This window comes from Salvelinus fontinalis, unplaced genomic scaffold (genome assembly GCF_029448725.1).
Source record: "Salvelinus fontinalis isolate EN_2023a unplaced genomic scaffold, ASM2944872v1 scaffold_0004, whole genome shotgun sequence".
Lineage (NCBI taxonomy): Eukaryota > Metazoa > Chordata > Actinopteri > Salmoniformes > Salmonidae > Salvelinus > Salvelinus fontinalis.
This window is the reverse complement of record NW_026600213.1, coordinates 1,092,110-1,111,682: the sequence shown is the minus strand read 5'-3', so window position 1 is coordinate 1,111,682 and position 19,573 is coordinate 1,092,110. Positions and strand designations below refer to the sequence as shown.

The window sequence follows — 19,573 nt, the reverse complement described above, 5'->3', positions numbered from 1 at the left end:
ATTATTATTATATATATATAATAGTTTAGGACCCACTGACCTATGTTTTAAGACAGCATATCCAGACACATGAGGTTGATGACTTTATACAGTATGACTGTCACAGAAACTCACTGTTGAAATGTATTTATTCATTTTCTTTCTACAGTCTTTCAGGAGGGATGTTAAATACGATGAAGCGCTTAACTGGATCAGCATACTAGGATGTTCCATGTCCATCATAGGGTTGAGTTTAACAAGAACATTCCAGATGGAGACCAGGTCAGAACATACAGGGTTCCAGAACCAATTCATAATATACAATAACATTCCAGATGGAGACCAGGTCAGAACATACAGGGTTCCAGAACCAGTTCATAATATACAATAACATTCCAGATGGAGACCAGGTCAGAAAATACAGGGTTCCAGAACCAATTCATAATATACAATAACATTTCAGATGGAGACCAGGTCAGAACATACAGGGTTCCAGAACCAATTCATAATATACAATAACATTCCAGATGGAGACCAGGTCAGAACATACAGGGTTCCAGAACCAATTCATAATATACAATAACATTCCAGATGGAGACCAGGTCAGAACATACAGGGTTCCAGAACCAATTCATAATATACAATAACATTCCAGATGGAGACCAGGTCAGAACATACAGGGTTCCAGAACCAATTCATAATATACAATAACATTCCAGATGGAGACCAGGTCAGAACATACAGGGTTCCAGAACCAATTCATAATATACAATAACATTCCAGATGGAGACCAGGTCAGAACATACAGGGTTCCAGAACCAGTTCATAATATACAATAACATTCCAGATGGAGACCAGGTCAGAAAATACAGGGTTCCAGAACCAATTCATAATATACAATAACATTTCAGATGGAGACCAGGTCAGAACATACAGGGTTCCAGAACCAATTCATAATATACAATAACATTCCAGATGGAGACCAGGTCAGAACATACAGGGTTCCAGAACCAATTCATAATATACAATAACATTCCAGATGGAGACCAGGTCAGAACATACAAGGTTCCAGAACCAATTCATAATATACAATAACATTCCAGATGGAGACCAGGTAAGAACATACAGGGTTCCAGAACCAATTCACAATATACAATAACATTCCAGATGGAGACCAGGTCAGAACATACAGGGTTCCAGAACCAATTCATAATATACAATAACATTCCAGATGGAGACCAGGTCAGAACATACAGGGTTCCAGAACCATTTCATAATATACAATAACATTCCAGATGGAGACCAGGTCAGAACATACAGGGTTCCAGAACCAATTCATAATATACAATAACATTCCAGATGGAGACCAGGTCAGAACATACAGGGTTCCAGAACCAATTCATAATATACAATAACATTCCAGATAGAGACCAGGTCAGAACATACAGGGTTCCAGAACCAATTCATAATATACAATAACATTCCAGATGGAGACCAGGTCAGAACATACAGGGTTCCAGAACCAATTCATAATATACAATAACATTCCAGATGGAGACCAGGTCAGAACATACAGGGTTCCAGAACCAATTCATAACATACAATAACATTCCAGATGGAGACCAGGTCAGAACATACAGGGTTCCAGAACCAATTCAACATATACAATAACAATCCAGATGGAGACCAGGTCAGAACATACAGGGTTCCAGAACCAATTCATAATATACAATAACATTCCAGATGGAGACCAGGTCAGAACATACAGGGTTCCAGAACCAATTCATAATATACAATAACATTCCAGATGGAGACCAGGTCAGAACATACAGGGTTCCAGAACCAATTCATAACATACAATAACATTCCAGATGGAGACCAGGTCAGAACATACAGGGTTCCAGAACCAATTCATAATATACAATAACATTCCAGATGGAGACCAGGTCAGAACATACAGGGTTCCAGAACCAATTCATAATATACAATAACATTCCAGATGGAGACCAGGTCAGAACATACAGGGTTCCAGAACCAATTCAACATATACAATAACATTCCAGATGGAGACCAGGTCAGAACATACAGGGTTCCAGAACCAATTCATAATATACAATAACATTCCAGATGGAGACCAGGTCAGAACATACAGGGTTCCAGAACCAATTCATAATATACAATAACATTCCAGATGAAGACCAGGTCAGAACATACAGGGTTCCAGAACCAATTCATAATATACAATAACATTCCAGATGGAGACCAGGTCAGAACATACAGGGTTCCAGAACCAATTCATAATATACAATAACATTCCAGATGAAGACCAGGTCAGAACATACAGGGTTCCAGAACCAATTCATAATATACAATAACATTCCAGATGGAGACCAGGTCAGAACATACAGGGTTCCAGAACCAATTCATAATATACAATAACATTCCAGATGGAGACCAGGTCAGAACATACAGGGTTCCAGAACCAATTCATAATATACAATAACATTCCAGATGAAGACCAGGTCAGAACATACAGGGTTCCAGAACCAATTCATAATATACAATAACATTCCAGATGGAGACCAGGTCAGAACATACAGGGTTCCAGAACCAATTCATAATATACAATAACATTCCAGATGAAGACCAGGTCAGAACATACAGGGTTCCAGAACCAATTCATAATATACAATAACATTCCAGATGAAGACCAGGTCAGAACATACAGGGTTCCAGAACCAATTCATAATATACAATAACATTCCAGATGGAGACCAGGTCAGAACATACAGGGTTCCAGAACCAATTCATAATATACAATAACATTCCAGATGAAGACCAGGTCAGAACATAAAGGGTTCCAGAACCAATTCATAATATACAATAACATTCCAGATGGAGACCAGGTCAGAACATACAGGGTTCCAGAACCAATTCATAATATACAATAACATTCCAGATGAAGACCAGGTCAGAACATACAGGGTTCCAGAACCAATTCATAATATACAATAACATTCCAGATGGAGACCAGGTCAGAACATACAGGGTTCCAGAACCAATTCATAATATACAATAACATTCCAGATGGAGACCAGGTCAGAACATACAGGGTTCCAGAACCAATTCATAATATACAATAACATTCCAGATGAAGACCAGGTCAGAACATACAGGGTTCCAGAACCAATTCATAATATACAATAACATTCCAGATGAAGACCAGGTCAGAACATACAGGGTTCCAGAACCAATTCATAATATACAATAACATTCCAGATGGAGACCAGGTCAGAACATACAGGGTTCCAGAACCAATTCATAATATACAATAACATTCCAGATGAAGACCAGGTCAGAACATACAGGGTTCCAGAACCAATTCATAATATACAATAACATTCCAGATGGAGACCAGGTCAGAACATACAGGGTTCCAGAACCAATTCATAATATACAATAACATTCCAGATGAAGACCAGGTCAGAACATACAGGGTTCCAGAACCAATTCATAATATACAATAACATTCCAGATGAAGACCAGGTCAGAACATACAGGGTTCCAGAACCAATTCATAATATACAATAACATTCCAGATGGAGACCAGGTCAGAACATACAGGGTTCCAGAACCAATTCATAACATACAATAACATTCCAGATGGAGACCAGGTCAGAACATACAGGGTTCCAGAACCAATTCATAATATACAATAACATTCCAGATGAAGACCAGGTCAGAACATACAGGGTTCCAGAACCAATTCATAATATACAATAACATTCCAGATGGAGACCAGGTCAGAACATACAGGGTTCCAGAACCAATTCATAATATACAATAACATTCCAGATGGAGACCAGGTCAGAACATACAGGGTTCCAGAACCAATTCATAATATACAATAACATTCCAGATGGAGACCAGGTCAGAACATACAGGGTTCCAGAACCATTTCATAATATACAATAACATTCCAGATGGAGACCAGGTCAGAACATACAGGGTTCCAGAACCAATTCATAATATACAATAACATTCCAGATGGAGACCAGGTCAGAACATACAGGGTTCCAGAACCAATTCATAATATACAATAACATTCCAGATGGAGACCAGGTCAGAACATACAGGGTTCCAGAACCAATTCAACATATACAATAACATTCCAGATGGAGACCAGGTCAGAACATACAGGGTTCCAGAACCAATTCATAATATACAATAACATTCCAGATGGAGACCAGGTCAGAACATACAGGGTTCCAGAACCAATTCATAATATACAATAACATTCCAGATGAAGACCAGGTCAGAACATACAGGGTTCCAGAACCAATTCATAATATACAATAACATTCCAGATGGAGACCAGGTCAGAACATACAGGGTTCCAGAACCAATTCATAATATACAATAACATTCCAGATGGAGACCAGGTCAGAACATACAGGGTTCCAGAACCAGTTCATAATATACAATAACATTCCAGATGGAGACCAGGTCAGAAAATACAGGGTTCCAGAACCAATTCATAATATACAATAACATTTCAGATGGAGACCAGGTCAGAACATACAGGGTTCCAGAACCAATTCATAATATACAATAACATTCCAGATGGAGACCAGGTCAGAACATACAGGGTTCCAGAACCAATTCATAATATACAATAACATTCCAGATGGAGACCAGGTCAGAACATACAGGGTTCCAGAACCAATTCATAATATACAATAACATTCCAGATGGAGACCAGGTCAGAACATACAGGGTTCCAGAACCAATTCATAATATACAATAACATTCCAGATGGAGACCAGGTCAGAACATACAGGGTTCCAGAACCAATTCATAATATACAATAACATTCCAGATGGAGACCAGGTCAGAACATACAGGGTTCCAGAACCAGTTCATAATATACAATAACATTCCAGATGGAGACCAGGTCAGAACATACAGGGTTCCAGAACCAATTCATAATATACAATAACATTTCAGATGGAGACCAGGTCAGAACATACAGGGTTCCAGAACCAATTCATAATATACAATAACATTCCAGATGGAGACCAGGTCAGAACATACAGGGTTCCAGAACCAATTCATAATATACAATAACATTCCAGATGGAGACCAGGTCAGAACATACAGGGTTCCAGAACCAATTCATAATATACAATAACATTCCAGATGGAGACCAGGTCAGAACATACAGGGTTCCAGAACCAATTCACAATATACAATAACATTCCAGATGGAGACCAGGTCAGAACATACAGGGTTCCAGAACCAATTCATAATATACAATAACATTCCAGATGGAGACCAGGTCAGAACATACAGGGTTCCAGAACCATTTCATAATATACAATAACATTCCAGATGGAGACCAGGTCAGAACATACAGGGTTCCAGAACCAATTCATAATATACAATAACATTCCAGATGGAGACCAGGTCAGAACATACAGGGTTCCAGAACCAATTCATAATATACAATAACATTCCAGATAGAGACCAGGTCAGAACATACAGGGTTCCAGAACCAATTCATAATATACAATAACATTCCAGATGGAGACCAGGTCAGAACATACAGGGTTCCAGAACCAATTCATAATATACAATAACATTCCAGATGGAGACCAGGTCAGAACATACAGGGTTCCAGAACCAATTCATAACATACAATAACATTCCAGATGGAGACCAGGTCAGAACATACAGGGTTCCAGAACCAATTCAACATATACAATAACATTCCAGATGGAGACCAGGTCAGAACATACAGGGTTCCAGAACCAATTCATAATATACAATAACATTCCAGATGGAGACCAGGTCAGAACATACAGGGTTCCAGAACCAATTCATAATATACAATAACATTCCAGATGGAGACCAGGTCAGAACATACAGGGTTCCAGAACCAATTCATAACATACAATAACATTCCAGATGGAGACCAGGTCAGAACATACAGGGTTCCAGAACCAATTCATAATATACAATAACATTCCAGATGGAGACCAGGTCAGAACATACAGGGTTCCAGAACCAATTCATAATATACAATAACATTCCAGATGGAGACCAGGTCAGAACATACAGGGTTCCAGAACCAATTCAACATATACAATAACATTCCAGATGGAGACCAGGTCAGAACATACAGGGTTCCAGAACCAATTCATAATATACAATAACATTCCAGATGGAGACCAGGTCAGAACATACAGGGTTCCAGAACCAATTCATAATATACAATAACATTCCAGATGAAGACCAGGTCAGAACATACAGGGTTCCAGAACCAATTCATAATATACAATAACATTCCAGATGGAGACCAGGTCAGAACATACAGGGTTCCAGAACCAATTCATAATATACAATAACATTCCAGATGAAGACCAGGTCAGAACATACAGGGTTCCAGAACCAATTCATAATATACAATAACATTCCAGATGGAGACCAGGTCAGAACATACAGGGTTCCAGAACCAATTCATAATATACAATAACATTCCAGATGGAGACCAGGTCAGAACATACAGGGTTCCAGAACCAATTCATAATATACAATAACATTCCAGATGAAGACCAGGTCAGAACATACAGGGTTCCAGAACCAATTCATAATATACAATAACATTCCAGATGGAGACCAGGTCAGAACATACAGGGTTCCAGAACCAATTCATAATATACAATAACATTCCAGATGAAGACCAGGTCAGAACATACAGGGTTCCAGAACCAATTCATAATATACAATAACATTCCAGATGAAGACCAGGTCAGAACATACAGGGTTCCAGAACCAATTCATAATATACAATAACATTCCAGATGGAGACCAGGTCAGAACATACAGGGTTCCAGAACCAATTCATAATATACAATAACATTCCAGATGAAGACCAGGTCAGAACATACAGGGTTCCAGAACCAATTCATAATATACAATAACATTCCAGATGGAGACCAGGTCAGAACATACAGGGTTCCAGAACCAATTCATAATATACAATAACATTCCAGATGAAGACCAGGTCAGAACATACAGGGTTCCAGAACCAATTCATAATATACAATAACATTCCAGATGAAGACCAGGTCAGAACATACAGGGTTCCAGAACCAATTCATAATATACAATAACATTCCAGATGGAGACCAGGTCAGAACATACAGGGTTCCAGAACCAATTCATAACATACAATAACATTCCAGATGGAGACCAGGTCAGAACATACAGGGTTCCAGAACCAATTCATAATATACAATAACATTCCAGATGAAGACCAGGTCAGAACATACAGGGTTCCAGAACCAATTCATAATATACAATAACATTCCAGATGGAGACCAGGTCAGAACATACAGGGTTCCAGAACCAATTCATAATATACAATAACATTCCAGATGGAGACCAGGTCAGAACATACAGGGTTCCAGAACCAATTCAAAATATACAATAACATTCCAGATGGAGACCAGGTCAGAACATACAGGGTTCCAGAACCATTTCATAATATACAATAACATTCCAGATGGAGACCAGGTCAGAACATACAGGGTTCCAGAACCAATTCATAATATACAATAACATTCCAGATGGAGACCAGGTCAGAACATACAGGGTTCCAGAACCAATTCATAATATACAATAACATTCCAGATGGAGACCAGGTCAGAACATACAGGGTTCCAGAACCAATTCAACATATACAATAACATTCCAGATGGAGACCAGGTCAGAACATACAGGGTTCCAGAACCAATTCATAATATACAATAACATTCCAGATGGAGACCAGGTCAGAACATACAGGGTTCCAGAACCAATTCATAATATACAATAACATTCCAGATGAAGACCAGGTCAGAACATACAGGGTTCCAGAACCAATTCATAATATACAATAACATTCCAGATGGAGACCAGGTCAGAACATACAGGGTTCCAGAACCAATTCATAATATACAATAACATTCCAGATGGAGACCAGGTCAGAACATACAGGGTTCCAGAACCAATTCATAATATACAATAACATTCCAGATGAAGACCAGGTCAGAACATACAGGGTTCCAGAACCAATTCATAATATACAATAACATTCCAGATGGAGACCAGGTCAGAACATACAGGGTTCCAGAACCAATTCATAATATACAATAACATTCCAGATGAAGACCAGGTCAGAACATACAGGGTTCCAGAACCAATTCATAATATACAATAACATTCCAGATGGAGACCAGGTCAGAACATACAGGGTTCCAGAACCAATTCAACATATACAATAACATTCCAGATGAAGACCAGGACAGAACATACAGGGTTCCAGAACCAATTCATAATATACAATAACATTCCAGATGAAGACCAGGTCAGAACATACAGGGTTCCAGAACCAATTCATAATATACAATAACATTCCAGATGGAGACCAGGTCAGAACATACAGGGTTCCAGAACCAATTCATAATATACAATAACATTCCAGATGGAGACCAGGTCAGAACATACAGGGTTCCAGAACCAATTCATAATATACAATAACATTCCAGATGAAGACCAGGTCAGAACATACAGGGTTCCAGAACCAATTCATAATATACAATAACATTCCAGATGGAGACCAGGTCAGAACATACAGGGTTCCAGAACCAATTCATAATATACAATAACATTCCAGATGGAGACCAGGTCAGAACATACAGGGTTCCAGAACCAATTCAACATATACAATAACATTCCAGATGGAGACCAGGTCAGAACATACAGGGTTCCAGAACCAATTCATAATATACAATAACATTCCAGATGGAGACCAGGTCAGAACATACAGGGTTCCAGAACCAATTCATAATATACAATAACATTCCAGATGAAGACCAGGTCAGAACATACAGGGTTCCAGAACCAATTCATAATATACAATAACATTCCAGATGGAGACCAGGTCAGAACATACAGGGTTCCAGAACCAATTCATAATATACAATAACATTCCAGATGGAGACCAGGTCAGAACATACAGGGTTCCAGAACCAATTCATAATATACAATAACATTCCAGATGAAGACCAGGTCAGAACATACAGGGTTCCAGAACCAATTCATAATATACAATAACATTCCAGATGGAGACCAGGTCAGAACATACAGGGTTCCAGAACCAATTCATAATATACAATAACATTCCAGATGAAGACCAGGTCAGAACATACAGGGTTCCAGAACCAATTCATAATATACAATAACATTCCAGATGGAGACCAGGTCAGAACATACAGGGTTCCAGAACCAATTCAACATATACAATAACATTCCAGATGAAGACCAGGACAGAACATACAGGGTTCCAGAACCAATTCATAATATACAATAACATTCCAGATGAAGACCAGGTCAGAACATACAGGGTTCCAGAACCAATTCATAATATACAATAACATTCCAGATGGAGACCAGGTCAGAACATACAGGGTTCCAGAACCAATTCATAATATACAATAACATTCCAGATGGAGACCAGGTCAGAACATACAGGGTTCCAGAACCAATTCATAATATACAATAACATTCCAGATGAAGACCAGGTCAGAACATACAGGGTTCCAGAACCAATTCATAATATACAATAACATTCCAGATGGAGACCAGGTCAGAACATACAGGGTTCCAGAACCAATTCATAATATACAATAACATTCCAGATGGAGACCAGGTCAGAACATACAGGGTTCCAGAACCAATTCATAATATACAATAACATTCCAGATGGAGACCAGGTCAGAACATACAGGGTTCCAGAACCAATTCATAATATACAATAACATTCCAGATGGAGACCAGGTCAGAACATACAGGGTTCCAGAACCAATTCATAATATACAATAACATTCCAGATGGAGACCAGGTCAGAACATACAGGGTTCCAGAACCAATTCATAATATACAATAACATTCCAGATGGAGACCAGGTCAGAACATACAGGGTTCCAGAACCAATTCAACATATACAATAACATTCCAGATGGAGACCAGGTCAGAAAATACAGGGTTCCAGAACCAATTCATAATATACAATAACATTCCAGATGGAGACCAGGTCAGAACATACAGGGTTCCAGAACCATTTCATAATATACAATAACATTCCAGATGGAGACCAGGTCAGAACATACAGGGTTCCAGAACCAGTTCATAATATACAATAACATTCCAGATGGAGACCAGGTCAGAACATACAGGGTTCCAGAACCAATTCATAATATACAATAACATTCCAGATGGAGACCAGGTCAGAACATACAGGGTTCCAGAACCAATTCATAATATACAATAACATTCCAGATGGAGACCAGGTCAGAACATACAGGGTTCCAGAACCAATTCAACATATACAATAACATTCCAGATGGAGACCAGGTCAGAACATACAGGGTTCCAGAACCAATTCATAATATACAATAACATTCCAGATGGAGACCAGGTCAGAACATACAGGGTTCCAGAACCAATTCATAATATACAATAACATTCCCGATGGAGACCAGGTCAGAACATACAGGGTTCCAGAACCAATTCATAATATACAATAACATTCCAGATGGAGACCAGGTCAGAACATACAGGGTTCCAGAACCAATTCAACATATACAATAACATTCCAGATGGAGACCAGGTCAGAACATACAGGGTTCCAGAACCAATTCATAATATACAATAACATTCCAGATGGAGACCAGGTCAGAACATACAGGGTTCCAGAACCATTTCATAATATACAATAACATTCCAGATGGAGACCAGGTCAGAACATACAGGGTTCCAGAACCAATTCATAATATACAATAACATTCCAGATGGAGACCAGGTCAGAACATACAGGGTTCCAGAACCAATTCATAATATACAATAACATTCCAGATGGAGACCAGGTCAGAACATACAGGGTTCCAGAACCAATTCATAATATACAATAACATTCCAGATGGAGACCAGGTCAGAACATACAGGGTTCCAGAACCAATTCAACATATACAATAACATTCCAGATGGAGACCAGGTCAGAACATACAGGGTTCCAGAACCAATTCATAATATACAATAACATTCCAGATGGAGACCAGGTCAGAACATACAGGGTTCCAGAACCAATTCAACATATTGGGTGCTGCTCAATAGAGTAAAGAGGCCCTTTGTCTGATCCAACAGGACTTGACAGGTGAAACCATTATGAAACCCACTATTAATGAACCAACACATCCATAGCTCCTCTTCTACTTTCCCTAACATAGTGTTGTCTATTACGCATCCCCAGGAAATCACCCAAAACCATCCCAACGGTCCCCTTATTGAGCGTCTGTCTCCTGGTCTTCACCCTCCTCTTCATGTTGGGAGTGGACAACCCTCATAAACAGAAACCTGAAATACAGGAGGACAACGTTCTCCCCCTGTCTGACACACACAGAGTGGGACAGAGGGCCCTGTACTGCAGTGGTGGTCCTGCTGCAGTACTTCCTGCTGTACGACACACACACAGAGTGGGACAGAGGGCCCTGTACTGCAGTGGCGGTCCTGCTGCAGTACTTCCTGCTGTACATAACACACAGAGTGGGACAGAGGGGCCTGTACTGCAGTGGTGGTCCTGCTGCAGTACTTCCTGCTGTACGACACACACACAGAGCGGGACAGAGGACCCTGTACTGCAGTGGTGGTCCTGCTGCAGTACTTCCTGCTGTACGACACACACACAGAGTGGGACAGAGGGCCCTGTACTGCAGTGGCGGTCCTGCTGCAGTACTTCCTGCTGGGGACGTTAACCTGGAACACGCTGTACGCCACACGTCAGAAACAGCCACCAGTCCGTCACACTTCACTGCCTATACCGTGGCCATCGGATGGAGGAGGACAGCATGGAGAAACATCAGTATTTAGTTGTTTCAGAAGCTTTGGCTGCCATTAGCCCTGGGCTCCTTGAACCAAAACGAATGCTAGGTGACATTTTCAGGCCATAATAATCCTGAAATAGAACTTAACAGCATCTTGTATAGTGATGTTCTGTCTTTAGAGGATGTATGTGTAATATATACTCTGTACCTGGCTGCATGCAAATCTACCAGGAAATAACAACAACACTCTCTGTCCTTTAGCACGGCCTGCGGTTGTGGTGGTGACCCTCACCGTAGGAATATATTAAAAAAGCGAGAGACAGAAAGCAATAACGTGGTTGAATCTGCAGACGTGTTGCTGTGCGTTTTGTTGCTGTGCGTTTTGCTGCCAACTTTACTTTGCTAGCTGACAACTTTACGTTTTTTTGTTTTGTTTTTAATTACCGTTTATATTTTTAGTTTTTTCCATCGCAACTTTTTTCCCTCATTCAACTTTTTCACTCCGGACGCTTTATCTGGACATGGTTCGTCAACACCTTCAACAGCCGAAGCTAAGTAGTAACATTAACATGATGTCTTCTAATTGCAGTCGCTGTACTCATAATATACAGGAGAACGATCGCCTTACGGCGAGAATAGCTGTGCTACAAGCCCAGCTTCAGACGCAATCGTTAGGCAAGGGTAATTTCAGTGTAGGAAAGGAAGAAACAGCGTCTGTGCCACCAGTAAGTACAGATAGTAACGTTAGTATAAATCCCCCCGCACAGTCCCCGCAGCCGGACAACTTTCTCATGGCTTCTGGAGGGAAATGCTGTTGGAATGCTCAACCGGTGTCGCTCATTCAGCCGACAGAAACTTTCAACCGGTTCTCCCCATTATGTAGCGAGTCGGAGTCTGAGTCTTCTCTTGTCTCTACTCCTCCCGTTACGGGGTCTGAGACGCCGAAGGCTCCCACCATTAGCTCTGACAAATTGAAAACCCTAGTCATTGGCGACTCCATTACCCGCAGTATTAGACTTAAAGCGAATCACCCAGCGATCATACACTGTTTACCAGGGGGCAGGGCTACCGACGTTAAGGCTAATCTAAAGATGGTGCTGGCTAAAGCTAAATCTGGCGAGTGTAGAGAGTATAGAGATATTGTTATCCACGTCGGCACCAACGATGTTAGGATGAAACAGTCAGAGGTCACCAAGTGCAACATAGCTTCAGCGTGTAAATCAGCTAGAAAGATGTGTCGGCATCGAGTAATTGTCTCTGGCCCCCTCCCAGTTAGGGGGAGTGACGAGCTCTACAGCAGAGTCTCAGCACTCAATCGCTGGTTGAAAACTGTTTTCTGCCCCTCCCAAAAGATAGAATTTGTAGATAATTGGCCCTCTTTCTGGGACTCACCCACAAACAGGACCAAGCCTGACCTGCTGAGGAGTGACGGACTCCATCCTAGCTGGAGGGGTGCTCTCATCTTATCTACCAACATAGATAGGGCTCTAACTCCTCTAGCCCCACAATGAAATAGGGTGCAGGCCAGGCAGCAGGCTGTTAGCCAACCTGCCAGCTTAGTGGAGTCTGCCAATAGCACAGTCAGTGTAGTCAGCTCAGCCATACCCATTGAGACTGTGTCTGTGCCTCGACCTAGGTTGGGCAAAACTAAACATGGCGGTGTTCGCCTTAGCAATCTTATTAGGATAAAGACCTCCTCCATTCCTGCCATTATTGAAAGAGATCGTGATACCTCACATCTCAAAATAGGGTTACTTAATGTTAGATCCCTCACTTCAAAGGCAGTCATAGTCAATGAACTAATCACTGATCATAATCTTGATGTGATTGGCCTGACTGAAACATGGCTTAAGCCTGATGAATTTACTGTGTTAAATGAGGCCTCACCTCCTGGTTACACTAGTGACCATATCCCCCGTGCATCCCGCAAAGGCGGAGGTGTTGCTAACATTTACGATAGCAAATTTCAATTTACAAAAAAAAAAATTGCGTTTTCGTCTTTTGAGCTTCTAGTCATGAAATCTATGCAGCCTACTCAATCACTTTTTATAGCTACTGTTTACAGGCCTCCTGGGCCATATACAGCGTTCCTCTCTGAGTTTCCTGAATTCCTATCAGACCTTGTAGTCATAGCAGATCATATTCTAATTTTTGGTGATTTTAATATTCACATGGAGAAGTCCACAGACCCACTCCAAAAGTCTTTCGGAGCCATTATTGACTCAGTGGGTTTTGTCCAACATGTCTCTGGACCTACTCACTGCCACAGTCATACTCTGGACCTAGTTTTGTCCCATGGAATAAATGTTGTAGATCTTAATGTTTTTCCACATAATCCTGGACTATCGGACCACCATTTTATTACGTTTGCAATTGCAACAAATAATCTGCTCAGACCCCAACCAAGGAGCATCAAAAGTCGTGCTATAAATTCTCAGACAACACAAAAATTCCTTGATGCCCTTCCAGACTCCTTCTGCCTACCCAAGGACGTCAGAGGACAAAAATCAGTTAACCACCTAACTGAGGAACTCAATTTAACCTTGCGCAATACCCTAGATGCAGTTGCACCCCTAAAAACGAAAAACATTTGTCATAAGAAACTAGCTCCCTGGTATACAGAAAATACCCGAGCTTTGAAGCAAGCTTCCAGGAAATTGGAACGGAAATGGCGCCACACCAAACTGGAAGTCTTCCGACTAGCTTGGAAAGACAGTACCGTGCAGTACCGAAGAGCCCTCACTGCTGCTCGATCATCCTACTTTTCCAACTTAATCGAGGAAAATAAGAACAATCCAAAATTTCTTTTTGATACTGTTGCGAAACTAACTAAAAAGCAGCATTCCCCAAGAGAGGATGGCTTTCACTTCAGCAGTAATAAATTCATGAACTTCTTTGAGGAAAAGATCATGACCATTAGAAAGCAAATTACGGACTCCTCTTTGAATCTGCGTATTCCTCCAGGGCTTAGCTGTCCTGGATCTGCACAGCTCTGCGAGGGCCTGGGATCGGGAGAGACACTTAAGTGTTTTAGTACTATATCTCTTGACACAATGATGAAAATAATCATGGCCTCTAAACCTTCAAGCTGCATACTGGATCCTATTCCTACTAAACTGCTGAAGGAGCTGCTTCCTGTGCTTGGCCCTCCTATGTTGAACATAATAAACAGCTCTCTATCCACCGGATGTGTACCAAACTCACTAAAAGTGGCAGTGATAAAGCCTCTCTTGAAAAAGCCAAACCTTGACCCGGAAAATATAAAAAACTATCGGCCTATATCGAATCTTCCATTCCTCTCAAAGATTTTAGAAAAAGCTGTTGCGCAGCAACTCACTGCCTTTCTGAAGACAAATAATGTATACGAAATGCTTCAGTCTGGTTTTAGACCCCATCATAGCACTGAGACTGCACTTGTGAAGGTGGTAAATGACCTTTTAATGGTGTCAGACCGAGGCTCTGCATCTGTCCTCGTGCTACTAGACCTTAGTGCTGCCTTTGACACCATCGATCACCACATTCTTTTGGAGAGACTGGAAACCCAAATTGGTCTACACGGACAAGTTCTGGCCTGGTTTAGATCTTACCTGTCGGAAAGATATCAGTTTGTCTCTGTGAATGGTCTGTCCTCTGACAAATCAACTGTACATTTCGGTGTTCCTCAAGGTTCCGTTTTAGGACCACTATTGTTTTCACTATATATTTTACCTCTTGGGGATGTTATTCGAAAACATAATGTTAACTTTCACTGCTATGCGGATGACACACAGCTGTACATTTCAATGAAACATGGTGAAGCCCCAAAATTGCCCTCGCTAGAAGCCTGTGTTTCAGACATAAGGAAGTGGATGGCTGAAAACTTTCTACTTTTAAACTCGGACAAAACAGAGATGCTTGTTCTAGGTCCCAAGAAACAAAGAGATCTTCTGTTAAATCTGACAATTCATCTTGATGGTTGTAAAGTCGTCTCAAATAAAACTGTGAAGGACCTCGGCGTTACTCTTGACCCTGATCTCTCTTTTGACGAACATATCAAGACTGTTTCAAGGACAGCTTTTTTCCATCTACGTAACATTGCAAAAATCAGAAATGTTCTGTCCAAAAAAGATGCAGAAAAATTAATCCATGCATTTGTTACTTCTAGGTTAGACTACTGCAATGCTCTACTTTCCGGCTACCCGGATAAAGCACTAAATAAACTTCAGTTAGTGCTAAATACGGCTGCTAGAATCCTGACTAGAACCAAGAAATTTGATCATATTACTCCAGTGCTAGCTTCCCTACACTGGCTTCCTGTTAAGGCAAGGGCTGATTTCAAGGTTTTACTGTTAACCTATAAAGCGTTACATGGGCTTGCTCCTACCTATCTTTCCGAGTTGGTCCTGCCGTACATACCAATACGTACGCTACGGTCACAAGACGCAGGCCTCCTAATTGTCCCTAGAATTTCTAAGCAAACAGCGGGAGGCAGGGCTTTCTCCTATAGATCTCCATTTTTATGGAACAGTCTGCCTACCCATGTGAGAGACGCAGACTCGGTCTCAACCTTTAAGTCTTTACTGAAGACTTATCTCTTCAGTAGGTCATATGATTGAGTGTAGTCTGGCCCAGGAGTGTGAAGGTGAACGGAAAGGCTCTGGAGCAACGAACCGCCCTTGCTGTCTCTGCCAGGCCGGTTCCCCTCTCTCCACTGGGATTCTCTGCCTCTAACCCTGTTACAGGGGCTGAGTCACTGGCTTGCTGGTGCTCTTTCATGCCGTCCCTAGGAGGGGTGCGTCACTTGAGTGGGTTGAGTTACTGACGTGATCTTCCTGTCTGGGTTGGCGCCCCCCCTTGGTTTGTGCTGTGGTGGAGACCTTTGTGGGCTATACTCGGCCTTGTCTCAGGATTGTAAGTTGGTGGTTGAGGATTTCCCTCTAGTGGTGCGGGGGCTGTGCTTTGGCAAAGTGGGTGGGGTTATATCCTTCCTATTTGGCCCTGTCCGGGGGTTTCTTCGGATGGGGCCACAGTGTCTCCTGACCGCTCCTGTCTCAGCCTCCAGTATTTATGCTGCAGTAGTTTGTGTCGGGGGGCTAGGGTCAGTTGGTTACCTGGAGTACTTCTCCTGTCTTATCCAGTGTCCTGTGTGAATTTAAGTATGCTCTCTCTAATTCTCTCGTTCTCTCTTTCTCTCTGAGAACCTGAGCCCTAGGACCATACGTCAGGACTACCGGGCATGATGACACCTTGCTGTCCCCAGTCCGCCTGGCCTTGCTGCTATTCCAGTTTCAACTGTTCTGCCTGCGGTTACGGAACCCCTACCTGTCCCAGACCTGCTGTTTTCAACTCTTAATGATCGGCTATGAAAAGCCAACTGAGATTTATTCCTGATTATTATTTGACCATGCTTGTCATTTATGAACATTTTGAAAATCTTGGCTCTCTCTAATTTTCTCCTTCTCTCTTTCTTTCTCTCGGAGGACCTGAGCCCTAGGACCATACGTCGGGACTACCGGCCGTGGTGACTCCTTGCTGTCCCCAGTCCGCCTGGCCTTGCTGCTATTCCAGTTTCAACTGTTCTGCCTGCGGTTATGGAACCCCTACCTGTCCCAGACCTGCTGTTTTCAACTCTTAATGATCGGCTATGAAAAGCCAACTGAGATTTATTCCTGATTATTATTTGACCATGCTTGTCATTTATGGAAATTTTTAAAATCTTGGCTCTCTCTAATTTTCTCCTTCTCTCTTTCTTTCTCTCGGAGGACCTGGGCCCTAGGACCATGCGTCGGGACTGCCGCCCGTGGTGACTCCTTGCTGTCCCCAGTCCGCCTGGCCTTGCTGCTATTCCAGTTTCAGCTGTTCTGCCTGCGGTTATGGAACCGCCACCTGTCCCAGACCTGTTGTTTTTCAACTCTTGATGATCGGCTATGAAAAGCCAACTGAAAATTATTCATGATTATTATTTGACCATGCTTGTCACTTATGAACATTTTTGAACATCTTGGCATAGTTCTGTTATAATCTCCACCCGGCACAGCCAGAAGAGGACTGGCCACCCCTCATAGCCTGGTTCCTCTCTAGGTTTCTTCCTAGGTTTTGGCCTTTCTAGGGAGTTTTTCCTAGCCACCGTGCTTCTACACCTGCATTACTAGCTGTTTGGGGTTTTAGGCTGGGTGTCTGTACAGCACTTCGAGATATTAGCTGATGTACGAAGGGCTATATAAAATAAAATTGATTGATATTACAGAGGGGCTGATCCACTGGGTTACAGGTGGTGACCCTCACCTTAGGAATTTATTACAGAGGGGCTGATCCACTGGGTTACAGGTGGTGACCCTCACCGTAGGAATATATTACAGAGGGGCTGATCCACTGGGTTACAGGTGGTGACCCTCACCGTAGGAATTCATTACAGAGGGGCTGATCCACTGGGTTACAGGTGGTGACCCTCACCTTAGGAATTCATTACAGAGGGGCTGATCCACTGGGTTACAGGTGGTGGCCCTCACCGTAGGAATTCATTACAGAGGGGCTGATCCACTGGGTTAGAGGTCGTGACCCTCACCTTAGGAATTCATTACAGAGGGCCTGATCCACTGGGTTAGAGGTGGTGACCCTCACCTTAGGAATTCATTACAGAGTGGCTGATCAACTGGGTTACAGGCAGGAGGAATTGTGAGTCATTTTCTCTACATATTTGCTGGTTTGTAAACCACTGCACAGTCTGAATAGCTGAAGCCACGAGCTGGAGGTGATTGATATCTCTCAGGTGAACTGTACTGTATTGTACTGTACTATCAATATCAATGTGGGGCAATTGCTGTATAAAATGTTATAACGAAATACTGTAAAAGTTGTTCCCTATCAATGTTCGTATTGCATGCTTTTAACGATGTCAACGAGCAATTTAAAAAGTTGAACAAAACAAAAAGAATGATCCATTAAGTTGAAAGGTTTCTTGTTTACTTATGCCACCCACCATGTTAACTTCATACCACGTTATTCAAATCACTGGCATCCTGTTTTGTCTGTCACAAAGTCCCAGTCTCTAACTCATTCATGTGACCTCTCAGTTGCTGGCTTGCTGCCCTCCATCCAAAAGGGACCCTGACTTCAAGCTGCCAATTTTTGTAATGAGCACCATTCTCTAACGCTCTCAGTCATTAGTAATGAGCACCATTCTCTAACCCTCTCAGTCATTAGTAATGAGCACCATTCTCTAACCCTCTCAGTCATTAGTAATGAGCACCATTCTCTAACCCTCTCAGTCATTAGTAATGAGCACCATTCTCTAACCCTCTCAGTCATTAGTAATGAGCACCATTCTCTAACCCTCTCAGTCATTAGTAATGAGCACCATTCTCTAACCCTCTCAGTCATTAGTAATGATCACCATTCTCTAATCCTCTCAGTCATTAGTAATGAGCACCATTCTCTAATCCTCTCAGTCATTAGTAATGAGCACCATTCTCTAATCCTCTCAGTCATTAGTAATGAGCACCATTCTCTAATCCTCTCAGTCATTGGTAATGAGCACCATTCTCTAACCCTCTCAGTCATTAGTAATGAGCACCATTCTCTAACCCTCTCAGTCATTGGTAATGAGCACCATTTTCTAACCCTCTCAGTCATTGGTAATGAGCACCATTCTCTAACCCTCTCAGTCATTGTTAATGAGCACCATTCTCTAA

The 19,573-nt window shown here is 41.8% G+C and overlaps 1 pseudogene; it reads left to right on the top strand.

The window, feature by feature from the left end:
• Nucleotides 1-19,265, top strand: part of LOC129841952 (adhesion G-protein coupled receptor G7-like) — a 29,299-nt pseudogene extending 10,034 nt beyond the window's left edge.
• Nucleotides 19,266-19,573: the final 308 nt, after the last annotated feature.